At 46.0% G+C, this 15,396-nt stretch overlaps 1 pseudogene across 1 annotated transcript in view; it reads right to left on the bottom strand.

Moving 5' to 3' along the window:
- The window catches only part of LOC147440365 (glucose-6-phosphate 1-dehydrogenase, cytoplasmic isoform-like), an 89,004-nt pseudogene that overhangs the window by 28,315 nt on the left and 45,293 nt on the right, over positions 1 to 15,396 (bottom strand). The window contains exons 3-15 of the transcript XR_015184349.1: positions 11,488 to 11,551; positions 11,239 to 11,416; positions 10,421 to 10,557; positions 10,267 to 10,335; positions 10,120 to 10,169; positions 10,009 to 10,045; positions 9,840 to 9,911; positions 9,659 to 9,767; positions 9,474 to 9,569; positions 9,309 to 9,382; positions 9,122 to 9,213; positions 8,902 to 8,947; positions 8,758 to 8,829 (exon numbers count right to left, since the gene is read on the bottom strand). The product of XR_015184349.1 is annotated as a glucose-6-phosphate 1-dehydrogenase, cytoplasmic isoform-like (transcript). The remainder of the gene's footprint in view (positions 1 to 8,757; positions 8,830 to 8,901; positions 8,948 to 9,121; positions 9,214 to 9,308; positions 9,383 to 9,473; positions 9,570 to 9,658; positions 9,768 to 9,839; positions 9,912 to 10,008; positions 10,046 to 10,119; positions 10,170 to 10,266; positions 10,336 to 10,420; positions 10,558 to 11,238; positions 11,417 to 11,487; positions 11,552 to 15,396) is intronic.

Raw genomic sequence — 15,396 nt, 5'->3', positions numbered from 1 at the left:
AATTTACCCTACCTTAAATTACTCGCCCAGCCTAACGAGTTAGCCGGAGAAATCTAAATTGTCTGCATCCTACTACTTTTCCATTGGCTACTCAGCGTCTTTGTTTGTCATCCTCTGTTTGTCATCAGACCTCACCTTGGCAGGGGTAGCAAGAAAAAGGTAGAGATGACGAGGAGAAAAGCTCGGGTTGAACAATCAGAGAGCGAAGCAGATGAAGTATCTGCAAGCGGCAGCAGCCATGACATAGATGACTTTACCTCCAGTGACCCAAGTGATGAAAGCTACAAAGCAGACTCAGCAGCATCTGAGGATTCAGATGTAAATTCAGAGTCACGTGCTTCCAGTGATCCAGAGGAACAATCAAAGGTGGCTCAGAAAAAAGAAAAGCCGCAAATTATCACTCATGAGATCAAGAGGCCTGCTTCTTCAAAAAATCGCACAGCATTTTCATTACATTTTCATATGCAGCAACCTCGACCATCTCTCAGTGAGGTGCTTTCGACTGCTCAGCTACGGACTCTGGGTCTCACAGAATTGGCTGATGCAAATCTACCTGATACTATTCCAGCAGAACTGATACATCAACTGCTGAAAAACTTTCCAAAGGTTCGGGGCCACAAGCTAACAGCTACAAGGCTTGGCCATGCCATGGGTATGACCAACTTTCCAGCTGTGAAGTCTACTACTCGCACTTTCTCTTTGTTGCCCAAGGACGCGACAATTCAAGCATGTAAAGAGCTATTGAGCTCGGATCACCCAAATTATGAGCGAAACAGACGGCTTCTCGCAATCTTCAGGTATTACTTTCTGGCTCGGGATGCCAAAGAAGACAAGGTACAAACAGATATTCTCACTACATTCTCCCACTGCGACGGGCTATACTGTTTAATCCACACTATCCCATGTGGATTCCACCAAATTCTCTTCAGCTCTCTGCAGTCTAGGGCTAAAAGATTTCGGGCCCAAGTGCAGTCTGTGCAGTTAACTTTTAGATGTTTTGCGGCGCCTCTCTTGGCATGGATCATAAACATACCTATCAACATAAATGAAGTGGATGAGGAACAGGGAACCTCGAAAGGGAAAAGGAAACCCATGAGCATGCAAGTAGACCCCACAGTCACCAAGAAAAAGAAGATCAAGGCGAAAGTGATGAAGGATACAGTGAAGTCTCTACTCTCCTTGCCAGTTTCTGAGAGACAGCAGACTAGGGTACATCTTCAACATCATACGTCCACTACTACACCTGGTTCTGCTGTGCCGAGCCGACACCAATGTCTACTGCCGCTCCTCAAGAGAGGATAGTCACTTCACCCATACAGGATCCTCTTCCTTCTTCTCCCATCTTCACTCATACACCGGTCAACATATCACTCGCTGCACCTACAACAACAATCTCTGAAGCACCTTCTACACCGAGTGTCCCTACTTCTAGCTCGCCGGTTGTGCCACCATCTGCACCTACTTTTAGCTCGCCCGCAATGCCTCATGTGCGCCCTCCAGCATCACATCCATCTGAGGGATCTTCAGGTAGGACCGACTCCACTTCTCTGTTTCAACTTTCAGAGAAGTTGTTTCAGGACTCCAGAGCTGCTATTGCCACCATCGAGCTAGGCGTGGAGCAGCTAGCTGCAACCCACCAGCATCACTCCGCCACATACGCAGCTATGGAGGGATCCCTGCGAGTTGCCGAGAGTGCCATCGCAGATCGAGATGCAACGATTTTTGCACTACAACAGGCATTGAAGATAAAGTCGAGAATCATTGATGACCTCAAAGCACAGGTGCAAGGATTTCAAGAAATGCTTATGTATGATAACAGGCCTACCCAGGCTACTGTGGGATATGGATGGACTAGGCCAGGGATACAGGTCCAGAGTCCAGCCACCTTTGCAGCGCCAGCAGGTCCCTCTCAGCCCTCTCAGCAGTTCATGGGACACTACCCAGCAGGTCCCTCTCAGCCATCTCAGCAGTTCATGGGACACTACTCAGCAGGTCCCTCTCAGCCCTCTCAGCAGTTCATGGGACACTACCCACAGCCCCAGGTCCAGTACTTCACTCAACAAGAGTCTCAGATCCAGATGCCACACATGCAGAGCCAGAGTGTTCCTTGCTGTGATGGTGCTACTGGTGCACATCGCCATGGTTGTGTTACTAGGCGTCCGGAGTTCACTTCAGGGCAGGTACTCCCATCCGCTGTGCAGCAGATGGCTGGTACAACCACAGGAAATGAAGGTATGCAAAGCACAGGATAGCAACCGCATGGTTACACTATTGATCTGATGGCTCCTCCCGATCCGGAAACTTCTGGAGCAGCAGTGGGGACGACCCTTTCCCTTGGGTGACAGGACTGTGCTCTTACCTCATCTTTCATGGTACATATAGTTACTTTTGCAGTTTCATTCAGTTTTGGCTCACCGAGACGATGACCAATCTTGTGGCGGGCAACCTGTAGCCTGCTACAGTGTCACTTCACAGGACAGGCAGTTGGACAGTTAGCTACAGTTGGTCTGGTTCACACTGGACGGACCCTTTGGCTGGGAGTGATACGTGGCAGGGTACCTACGGTGGTCTAGTGGACGTCGTGGACAGGTCACCACCACCACTCAGTTTGGAGATGGACTTAGCTGGCTGGACATTTATGGGCCGTTGGTGGCTCCTATGGTTGTACATATCAGTAGTCGTTTTGGGATAGTTCCAGCTTATCTTGCACGTAGTCGTCTAGAGAGTCTTACACAGAGCACTGCTTCACCATCCCTGCACATCTGAGCCTCGACACCCATTTGTACCTGTGAGTTCTGGGCTGGAGCGGAGTGTGCTGCCACGCCAGAGTCTGTACAAGGTTCTTGGAGCTAGTCGAGTCCACATGTTCTGGTCCACTGTTGTGTCTCTGTTGTTATCCATTGTTTCTGTGTTGTTATCCGTTGTTTCTGTGTTTCATTCTGTTTGAGAGAGTTTTCATTTGTTTGAGTGAGATTGTCACGCACATTGCACTGGGGACACCCACACTGTAGAGAGCACGACACATTATCCGCGCTACACCCGAATACGGTAAGGACCCCCGTCCCAAGCATGCCCGCAATAGATACATTTTCAAGTCCATTGTCCTTTTGCCTGAGGCTTTACCTTTTGCACATATTGCCACTCGGGACGCTTGGCTCGGCCCATCTCGATTCTCTGCTGAATTCAAACGGTCATAGTTGTTTAGCACGCGAGAGCTCTGAGCTTTGAGTGCGAGTCACAAAGCAGTGTATGGACCTGTCACTTCTCTGGTCTCTGGTTTCTCTCAGGTGACTGTTCTCTGTTCTTTTAAGTTGGGCAGCGGGCTTTAAAAATCGTACGCATGCTGAATCCCCAAAAATTGTACGCTCCCTGGTATATTGTATTAGCAATATAGGGCAAAGGCTTCGCACATGGGCAAAATGCCCATCCGGTTCAAAAACGCCCAGAAACCGGCCAATTTTTTAAATCGCTACCCAACATATGGAATCCCCAATCATGCTCCAATCGGGTTCGCACGCATCCTGAAGCATGGTTGGCCAACCATGCGCGTGAGAAAAAAACTATGCTCCCATTCATGTAAAGCTAGATCCTCGTCTAGCAGATCCTGTACCTGCTCAACATCATATTGCACAGTTGTCTTTATTAGCATTCCCTTCAACCACCACTCACAAACCTCCTTAGAAATCTTGGCCACCGCCTTGGAGTCCGCATCACCTGTCATAGAGGGCACCAATTGCATAGGAAGCACCTCTAACTTTGACTCCGCACTGCCCTTCTCACCTGCCATGCACTCAATTCCAGCATCGTCGAGCTCCTCCTCTTCAACTGGCCCTTCAAGGTCGATAAGCACCACCTGCTTGTCAACTTCAACTACCTGCTCTTCTACCGCTGCATCATCAAGCTCTGCCAAGGAAGAGAGAAATGCGTTCTCTATCACCTCACCCTCGTCCTCTTCCATAGGCACGACTGATTCATGCTTTTTGGCAAAACTTTGCACCTGCTGCACCACTATGACATACTCCATCGCTACCTTCATCAACATGGCCACTAGCATGGCATCGCACACTAGCTTTATCTGCTCTTCACCACATGTAGGCCTAGACTGCTCCATTTGGCCTTCACTATGCACCTCGGCTTGCACTTCATGCTGCTCTTTGCACATATTCACTGCCTCTCCACTCACATGTAAGAGGTCAAACTCATCATACCTGGATTGGGAGGACTCAGTCTCCCAACTCGTATCTGCGTCCATAGAGCTACTGTCACTCGACTTAGTCTCCTCTTCCGTTTCAAGCTCAGGCATCTCCTCTAGCTTCACCGCTTCGACCTCGTCTGCAAACCGCACTCTTTGCTTTTCATTGCACTCCAATGGAGCTTCAACAGCCGCACTCGAACTTGGCACCACATTCTTTGTCCACTTTGGAACCACCTGCACTTCCTCCACAATAGGAACCACTCTAGCCGGCATCTTCGGCATAGGAACCACCCTGTCTCTCTGTAGCCAAGAACCCTTGGTTCTTCTTGCACTTGCGCTTCTCTTTGTACCACCTTCGGCTTGGCTACCACCGCATCACACTGCTTTGGCATCGCTGCGTTTGGCAAACCCTGCCTAGCTTCGCGCTTCTTCAAAATCTTTTTGGTACGCCCTCTCGCTAGAGCTACTGCCTCTTCCTACGACATCGGGCCATCTATCTCCACCTTATCTCGCACTTCCTCATGCAGGCAATCCATGAATTTATTCAGCTTCAAAAAATTGGCATTTTCTGCAGCAGTTACCTTGATCAATTTCCCCCAAAGGGCTTCGAACTCCCACTCGAACGCTTGAAAATCACCCTCTAAGCTTTGCTTCAACCCGTCCAACTTTCGCTTTACTTCATCCAGCTGCGCATCCGCAACATATCTGCTTCGAAAAGCTGCCTCCAGGGCTTCATAATCTGCCTTTTCTTCTTCACCAAGGCTATCGAACCATAGCCTCGCTTTACCACCAACCAGGAGCGAGAACACTTGTACCGCACCATCTTCTTTCGATAAACCGCTTTCCAGCACGAACAACGTCTTGAAGCCAGGCTTCCGCATCTTCAACCCCAGTGAAAATGGGAAATCCCGTCCAAGCCATCACTAGCAGTACCTGCTCTTCAAAGGCCGCACCTTTGGCATCACCAAAATCACCACTTTGACATCAACTAGGAGCATTAGCATACTCCTCAGTGGGGGACACCAAAATATGGAGAGGGGGAATGGGGGAACACGCCCAGCACAAACACAAGGGCCTCTCTATAGCTCAGGGTATCCACAACACCCCTGTCCTCTCGGAAAACACCTTCAAAAACACACTTTACACTCGCAGACCACTGCCTGCTCAATTTCCACTGCTCTCACACTCCACAAATCCACCACACGACGCACACTTGCTGCCACAGTCTGTCTCCACCCTTACACGCGCTCACAGCCGCTCAATCTCACTCTCTCACACAAAACACCGTCGGTCCGGGGGGACACACACTTCCACACTGCCGGCACCAAGGGAAAACACCAGAGCAGGAGAAAGAGAAGGGGGGAAGAGGAAACAACAACAAAGCCGGGTAACAGTGGGTTGATTGCACTTCACAAAAATATATACACAGGCTTACATTGCCATCACCATGGCCATTTTCACAAGAAAGATACAAAGGGCTTTGACAGGCACACCCCTCTGTCAAAAAGCTCCACTTTGTAGGCTTCAAACGGCCCCAAAAAGTCCGGAAAAAAACCCCTAATTTGATTCAATGTTTACTTTTATAGGGGGGGGTTTCATTTTGGAAATTGTCCTCTTATTGGTCCATTTGGTACCCTAATTTGGTACCTTTGGGAAGGGGGCACCGTCTTGCTTCATCTGCTCAATTTTTCCTCTCTTTGCACTTGCACTTGGGGGAGGGGGGACGCAATAGCGACATCGCTATTACCCCTAGGCTTATTATTTTTTTTATTTTTCTCCTTCATTTTTATCCCTTAGGGGGATTTGGCTTGCACTGCTCCTCTTTTTCACCCTTTGACCATCTCTGCCCGGCTCCACTAGGCCTCTTTCTCTATTTCTCTCTCTTCATTTGGTCCGGCTTTGCCCAGCCTTGCCTTGAAGTGGGCTCACCCTTTACACTCGACCTCCCTCTTGGTCACCTTGCACTTGGCCCTCCTGGCCGTCCTCGAGCTCTCTCTCTTTCCTACTCATTTTGGTTGCGCAATGCCCGGCCTTTGCTCTTTGGTCTTGGCCGTGGAGTGGCCCACTTATCCTTGCTTTGTACACCCGGCAGCCTTCAGGCTCTTTCTCTCTCTCTTGCACACTGCGGGATCTCCCCTTGCCACCTAATCTCTCGGCCACCCCGGCCCTTCTTCACCTCTACAGGACTGCCCTTCACTCGTGGGACACCCCCCCTTCGCATTAGCGAGGTCGCTAATGGGGGTCCCCCTCCTCTTCAAAAAATGGGTGCGTGACCCGGCCACGCCACGTCATCAGTCACCGCCACCAGCGAGCCGCTCTGCTCCTCCGCCTGGCCGCCGGCTATCGTCGCGCACAGCCTCTGCCGTCCAAAATCTCCCCGTGCGGCACCGCGCAGAGCCGCAAGCGGCCACGGCGCTGATCTCCATAGCCACCGCCACGAGAGGGGCTCATCCCCTTTGGATACTCATAAGGGGTGCCACTTCCAGGTCTTATAGACCCCTTTTCCAGCAGGCCTTGGGCATGTGGGACCAAGTGATGCCACGTGGCAGTCACTTGCCCCATGGCCCCTCAAGCACAAAAAAAAACCTTTAAAAATATATGTTTAAACCTCCCTTTTTTACCTCCTCCTCCTGGCTTCCATATTTTGCCAGATAGTGGGAATCTCGAACCGCCAAGCCGTGCTAGATCCTCATCGAGTCAGCGCCTGGCCATGCAAACCTCACCATATTCTGGCTCCTCTGGGCTCGCTATCCAAGACCATTAAAACTGAGAAAATCATCTGCATCCACTCCCACGCATCTGCTCCCTTTTTCTCCACGCCGTAACTCGATGCTCGGAACTCAGAATCACACGCGGTCGATTTTGACTAACTCCACATAGTGCACACCATCACCGAGATACCTGGCGAGCTCCAGAAAACACCAGATGACGCATTTTTCAAAGCGGGCAAATGGGCTCAGACCCGGCCCCCGTAAAAATTTCAATTGATCATAACTTGCTATTTCGGGCTCCGATTCGCAATCCGAGAAGACAGGCATGTTCCGTAACTCGAGCTCTACACGTGCACCCACTAACATCAGCCTGGGCCACCTGACCCCAACTGCCGTCCATCAGGGATCTGCAACACACTCTACCTTTAAACTTCAGTATCTTGCACACCGGGGCACTGTTTGACGAGCCGTCTGGACCGGCTTCTAGAGCACACTGAATACTACATTCCAGAGCACTGACTTGGCATTTCGGACACCTTCATCTGCTATCCCAGTTGAGCCAACTTGGAGATTTTTTAGCCTAAAAAACTGCTTCAGACATACTTTTCTGCTATCCTTTGGCTGCCCGGGACTTTGGTACTTGTCCTAGCCTTCTGCACTGCGCCTGGCTCCAACCTCTGCTTGGCATAGACCATTTCCTAGCTTAGACTAACTTTGGCTGCACCAACGTTAATAAAGCTTTTTTCTTTTTGGCCCAGCACTTGGCTATGGGACACAGCAAAACAGCATGGCTATTAGGCTTCAAATAGGGTAACCTCAATAGTGCTCTTGGCCTCTGGTTCATATAGAGGACTCGATGTTTTTGTGTCTTTGAAGGGCAGCCCGAGCCATCTGCAATGATGGCATGAGCCTTCTGGGTTAAGCTGATCCACATGCCCAGAGGACTGTTTAACCGCATCTACGGCAATTCCAACAACATTGAGGGATGGCGCCAAGCATTCCTTAGTCTATGGCAATCAGAACCCTTCTGCACAATGAAGCATGGTCTTCACCTGCAATATAGGCCTCATGTTTGGCTTCCCCCCTCCCATTCTGTGATGTAGCCATTGCATGCTTGTTGTCACTCATTTGGAAAAGTCTCCCCTCTTTCTGTAGTTTTCCCACATGATAGGGGAATGTAATTGATTGGGCGGTTTCTTTGAAATTAATAGTAGAGTCTCCTTAAGTATCAAGGGAAAAAACGTAGAGGCGTGCAGGTTAATTGTTAATATTGGTAACTTTTTCCATTTCAAGCCTGCCATTTGATGATTTACTTATAAAATCTCATTTTAGAGATCCTTCCTAAATGTAACGGACTCCAAATATGACAGTCAAGTGAAATTATTTCTTCAGCTACACTACTTAAGGAGATCCTTCCTCAAAATATAACAAGAAAATCCTTGCTACGCTACTTAAGGAGATCCTTGTTTGTCCCAGTGGAACAAGCCAGGTTTAGTCCTGTCAAACTCTCTGGTCAAATGGCTGGACCAAGTTCTACAGAGAGAAAAAAAACATCTACTATCGCTTTCCAATGCAGTGAAAATTTTGTATCTACCAAAGTCTAGTTAAAGGCCAAGAAACACATTGAATTTTCTGGATATTTAGATTCAGAAAATTGCACAAGGGTTGGTAGCGCTTGGTCTTGATAAAGAGATATAAATATCATCAAAGCACTCTGCCTGGTGTCTGCGGCTGAGACTGCGGACATACCACTTCACGAAAAAAAGGACAGGCATACATTGTTCACAACTACTCTGTGTTTCCTCAAATATGAAAAATGTAAACACAACCTGGAAGAGATTTGAATAACACCTTTTAGTTTAGTTTTCCCAATGAGAACGCATCACTTACATGTAGAAGCGGCGAGAATATTTTCCGTGCAGCCTGAAAACATTCACGTATCAAAATCAGGTTAAGGTTAAGGAAGGCTATTGTTAAAGTCAAAACTACACTCACCCGCACTTCATCCTCTCGGATGAAATGACTCTGATCGCCACGAATCCTGGTTCATCAAACAAACCACTTTGTAGAAGTCAAAAGTTTAAATTAAAACAATGTTAAGGAGTTTTAGGCCGCAAGATTCCCAACCAACCAATCGAATTTACGAGGCAAATAGAGAAACCGAAGAAATTTGGTGATCGTTCTTTGATTAATGAGCTAAAATAGAATATCTTACATGAAAAGCAAGAGTCTTGCGTAAACGTCAACATCTTCCTGGCCCTCTTCATAAGAGAAGTCCAATGCTCTTTGCTTTCCCATTTTTTTATGCTGTTATGATTATTCAAAGACAAGGAAAGGTTTAGTTTTAGAAGCTGAAAGTTATATAGCATATATGGATTTATAATGCCTTAAGAAAAACAAACCGTAAGCTTTAGTTTCATTGCTGCTGCTGATGGCTTCAAGCTTACAATCAACTCATTCTGTCCTTCTTTCTGGCCTGGATTTCCATCAACAAAACATTACAGTAACTAATTACAAAGTACATGCAAAAGATAGATAGTATGCATTTAAATAATTGACGGTTGTACCTTCATAGATGTCGTTGGGAACATCCTTAAACTGCACCCGAATTTCCTCTTTTTGATTATTTGAGCTCCTGACAACTTTCAATTTGAATGGAACTCCTAACAAGAAAAATGTTGAAGGTATGAGTTCTGCTTTTAACAAAATAAAACCAGATTAAAATTATACATAGGATGAAAAGCAAGTTTACCCTCCCACCGTCCATTGCCTATTTGCAAAACTATTTCAAATGATCGTAGACCAACTTGTTGATGACGGAGGACATCATCACATTTAATTGGTCAAATTGATTTTAAGATCTGCACGATAAGGTAAGATGTGGATGAAATATTCAAAATAAAAGAATTGATCACACGAGTGTAGCTTCACACCTTCATTTTCTCGTCCCTTATATCATCTTCCTTCAAAGAGACTGGTCTCTCCATCGCTAAGAAGCATAGCACCTGGAAGGTTTGTCTCTCTATCAACGTCTTCACAATTGAAGTGTGATCACCTGTTGAACAGCCTATACACAAGCATGATACCACATTTTTTTATTACCTGTAGGAGATGGCCTTGGATTATATTCCGAATGATGCTGACAATAGAAAAACTTTGTGTCAAAGTTAGAAAACCAATGAATCCAAATGAAAACTCGTGATCAAACCTCACCTCTTTTCATTAAAGGAGCCCTCAGTTCCAAACTCTTCCTTTACAACTATCTGCATAGGACATTTGTAAATCCAACCATAAATGTGATTTAAGTATGGTACTCTTGAAAATCCTTTATCTTAAAAATGTTTTGCTTTCTAAACCAACCTTAATTTGTTTGATATGATCCCGATTCCATATTGGCAAGAATAAACGATTGGTGAAGCGCATAAATAACTACATAACCAAAACGATAGACTCAATGACTCTTCTCATATTTCGTATTGACACAAAAGCCGCTTGCCAACAAAGTTAAACCCACCAAGTCTTGAACCACCTCCTTCCCTAGGTAATAGTCCACCCGATAAATTTCCTCTTGGGTGAACCAATGACCTAGTTCTTCACAAGCTTCACAATCTTTCTCGAAAGGATTTTCAATGATTACACGGTTCCATCCACCTTAAAACAGAAAATCAAAACAACAGAATTTATGAGGCCCAACTTTTCAACCAAAAACCTGTCATGGGACAAGGTGGTAAATGACTGATAAGAATGATTCGTGTCAACGGATACCGACAGTTCGCTGCTGCTGCTGAACAGCCCCCGCGCCCGCCCCCGCGCCCGCCCCCCCCCCCCCCCCCCCCCCCCCCCCCCCCCCCCCCCCCCCCGTGCTACACAGCGTGCTGACCTGCAGCCCAGCGTGCCCCCTGACTGATAAGAATGATTCGTGTCAACGAATACTGACAGCTCGCTGCTGCTGAACACACACACACACCCCCCCCCCCCGTGCTACGCAGCGTGCTGACCTGCAATGCGCTGCCCTGCAGCCCAGCGTGCCTCCTCCCACTACCTCCCCTGTGCTACGCAGCATGCTGACCTGCAGCCCAGCGTGCCCCCTCCCACTGCCGCGTCAAAATCTCCCCCCCTCCCCTGTGCTACGGAGCATGCTGACCTGCAGCGCGCTGTCCTGCAGCCCAGAGCGCTCCCTCCCACTGCCACGTCTATACCAACAACCAACCAACCTCTGTGCTTCAAAATTGAATCTGAAATTCAGAAGAGTGGTAAGCTTCTTGCTTCTCTGGCTAGAAGAATAAAAGAAATAAAACACCGCAATGAGACTGAACCAAGACTAAAACTTACCTGTGCTCATGCAATTCTCCTTGATGAGTTTTCCCACAGCTGCATAGAAATCTGGCTCTAATGCAAAATAAAAAAGCCTTCCTCTCTGACAATTTGTGTTGTCTTCATGTGCAGCTACCTTGTTTTCAAGAATCCTGAAGCTGCTCTCATCATCATATCTGCCAGGGATATAAGAAACCTACCAAACAGCAGTAATTAGAATGAGTTGATAGAACTGATATCACCGACAGAGCCAAGACAAACACCAACCGATCTCAAGAACAGCTCCACTACGATTTCTTGGCTTGAAACTGCCTTTCCTCGCTCCAAGCACCTGTTACAACACAATGCACATGTGAAATCAGACCCTTTCGTTACTTGTTTAACAAGAGGAAATACAAGGCCATACATCTAGCTTTATATAAGATCTTATGACAGCATAATATGAATGCTTTTATGGCACAACAATTGCCATTTGCAAGCAGCCCAGCTTATGCTTGGGATACTAAAAAATGGTAGAACATTGCTTAAAATAAGTAAATTGATGGAAACATAGCAACAATTACGTTAAACTCACTTAGACAAAGAGATGGGAAAAATGATAGAGAAGCTTACATAAATTAAACCATAACTCAACTCTAAAGGCATTCACAACAAAGACAAGACGACACAAAGACTTAATTTCTACCTTCCAACTTCGACCTGAAAAAAAGCAATAAACAACCAAATTAAACACAATCTTTAAACTTGACAACATGCAACCTCAATTGCTTGTTCCAACCAGAAAGAATGAGATCAAGAGGAGCCTTCAGGATACTCTACTGCTTTATGCAGATAACATTGTGCTCATACACTCACCATAGGGATTGCATAGGCAGCTAGATGCATTATGGCGTATGCAGAAAATACAGACTTATTTGTGAGCCTTGGCAAGACCAAGATAATGATATTTAACACTACATAGCAGTGAGTGAGAGCTTCAACACCATAAATCTTATGTATGGTCGGGAAGAATTGGACTAGTCTCAGCCTCACACATACTTGGGAGTGCGATTCACAGGTTATCTTTTCTACATGAGTGAGGCAACAACAGTGAGATTGACTCGAGAACGTGCAGCTGTACTCATAGTGCACGTCCAAGATCCCCGTACCAAGCTATGGCTTTCTGACAAACTCATGACCTCTACATTATTGTATGGGACCGGTCCTAGCTAAGACTATCGCAAGTTATATGGAACTGCTAGTTAGGATGATCTCCCAAATGATCAGATGTAAGGCCACCATCCCGCAAGAGATTGTCAGAGCAGAGTTTGGAGCCACGCCGGTTGTGGTTGAGGCACTTACTAGATCAGTATCTTACATACATGGCTTACAGCCATAGTAACAAGGGAACGCATTCAGGACAGCCATGACGGGAATGGGGGACCAGCTCAGAAGGAAACCTTGTTTCCACAAGAGGGGTTTGAAACAAGGGGGATGGCCTGGGACAGTGTTGGGGCGGGGGGGCGGCACGATAGTTGGGACAGGAAGCCCAAAAATGGGCCCCTTGTTACTATGCTTACAGCAACTCTCACCACATCCCTATGCCTCACTAGAGTCATCCAGGGAGCTTGTCAGAGGAGACGCTTCATGCTGGTATAGACAGAGATGTCCAATCGCTTTCGTTTTGTGGTTTCAATAAGGATAAAATCCCACCTTTTTAGTACTCTCTGGATGCACCATCACTCACTATGGCACGATTAGATATCAACAAGATTATCAGGCAGGATCTTACCCAGCTCGGTATGAGAAGGACATAGACGATGTCTGAAAGGGAGCTCAGGAAGAAAATGGATTTCTGCAGAGATTACTTTCTCCATATCACAAAGGATAGTTTCATTATATGGCCTAGCTACATGGATGCTCATCTTTCACAGCCTTTGAAGTGTGATAAGCCAGTTGACCACCATTCCACCAGCATGAGATAGAGAGAGTCAAATTTACATCGGTTCCTCTAGAGTAGCAGATATTTCAGTTCTGTCATCTTCAAGAGTCCCACACCAAGGGAAGGCTCTTCAACACATTAGTCACTCTTGCTGTCATGTATGCAACACTAGTACGGGCACTAAGGCTCTCTCTCTCTCTCTCTCTCTCTCTCTCTCTCTCTCTCTCTCTCTCTCTCAGCTTACAATTTTTTTTCACCGAGCGACTCCACCACCACCTATCACCACCACACGGAGTGGGGTCACTCTTCAGTAGGCAGATGTGGTTAGAGCTAGGAGATGGCCCAAAGCAGTGGAATATCGTGCTCGACAAGCACATTAGAGGAAGATCTAACAACACAGCATGAGCAGACCAGGCAAAGATACAGCGAGTCTTCTCCGACCCTGTTGCTATACTACAAGGCTCTTCACACCTTACCCTCCCATGCATGATATCCTACACCCCCAGTTTTCTACCGGATGGAACCAGTTTGCATCTCATGATTGTACCTCTTGAGCATATAGGTTCACATCTACTAGAAATAGAGCTCCATCCCCTCATCATACTTGCCATGTATTACCCCACCTCTTATTAGATTACTGCAACCTTGTACCACCTTACCTCTAGCAGTCTTGTATCACTTTAGTTCAGTTCTTTTATCCCTTTTTGGATATCCAGAGGATACACGCATGTATACGGTTTTGTCTGATAGGCAGAGTTCGGCCTATAGAAGACGTTGATAAAGCTCTCTCTCTCTCTCTCTCTCTCTCTCTCTCTCCTCAGAGGTGTCGACCTATCACCAAATTTCATTTTTGGTCTACTTAAATGAATTTTCTCTCTCTAGAATTGGTCATTCTAGTAAGAGAAAATACAAATAGTAGAAGCACCAATTATGTACAATGGGGAGAGGAATGTGTTCGTGAACTAAAGAGATCCAAAATTTGAATGCATTCTTCAAAAGTGCCAACGAAATTTAATAAGTATTCAATCGGGATCTTATGGGGCGAAGTCGGGATATTAACAAGTCCAAAAGAGTTTAAGACGGATCCCAAAAGCCTCCAAAAGTGAAAAGAATAACCAAAAGGTGGAAATGAGAGTCAAGGTGTTATCATCCACAATTGCCAACCTAAAGCTATGTGAAGATAAGGGATGTGGTCCACAAACCTCCCATGCAAAAGAGAAAGTGAGAGGAGTAGCCCATTGTATCTCATGACTTTTTTAACAAATCAATAAAGAGTTCCATTTCTGCTTACATGATATTTACCAAGGATGTTCCTAAAAACAATGTTGACTCTTCGAATGGTTTATTAAAAGTAGAAAGTGATTTCCATTCATTTCTAAATGAACATGTTGATCTTTTTATCAATGATATCCCAAGAGAGTTACCTCCTAGTAGGGGGGATGACGACCATAGGATTGAACTCATACCAGGAAGCTCTCCTCCTAACGAGCCTCCTTATCGAGTCTCACCAGTTAAACAAGAGGAGATTATATCACAAGTTAATGAACTTGTGCAAAAAGGAATGGTAAAACCTAGCTCTTCACCATTTTGTTATGTCTTATTAGTGCACAAAAAGGATGGTACATACAGAATGTGTGTAGACTATCGTGCATCAAACAAAATAACAGTAAAGAACAGATTTTCAGTGCCAAGGATGAAGGATTTGTTTGATAAGCTACAAGGATCTACCTACTTTAGTAGAATAGACCTCAAAAGTGGCTATCATCAAATACAAATTATACCGGAAGATATTTACAAGACAACCTTTAGGACTACCTTTGGCTTATACAAATATCTTGTCATGCCTTTTGGGCTGACAAATGCTCCAGCCAAATTCAATGGAATGATGAGAAGAATATTTTGTGTACATAAGCCTTACACTGGAGTCTTTTTCATTCATTAATCTCAAAAAGAGTGAAGAGATTCAATATTTAGGTCATATTATTTTGAAGGATGGTATCCGTATGGATTCACAAAAGATTAAGGTGATAACTGGATGGCCTAAACCAAGGAATCCACATGAGTTAAGAAGTTTTATTGGAATGTGCTCATACTATAGAAGATTCATTGCAAAATTCTCGGCCATAGCAGGACCACTACATGATTTGACCAAGAAGAACGTCATGTATGTATGGATTGAAAAGTAGAGAAAAGCCTTCACTAAGCTTAGAGAGAGACTCACGTCTCAACCTACCTTGTGCTGGCAGACCTCTCAA

Source organism: Adiantum capillus-veneris, chromosome 15, assembly GCF_014529385.1.
Source record: "Adiantum capillus-veneris isolate H3 chromosome 15, ASM1452938v2, whole genome shotgun sequence".
In the NCBI taxonomy this organism is placed as follows: Eukaryota; Viridiplantae; Streptophyta; class Polypodiopsida; order Polypodiales; family Pteridaceae; genus Adiantum; species Adiantum capillus-veneris.
The sequence above is the reverse complement of the archived record's forward strand: the minus strand, read 5'-3'. Positions and strand labels throughout refer to the sequence as shown.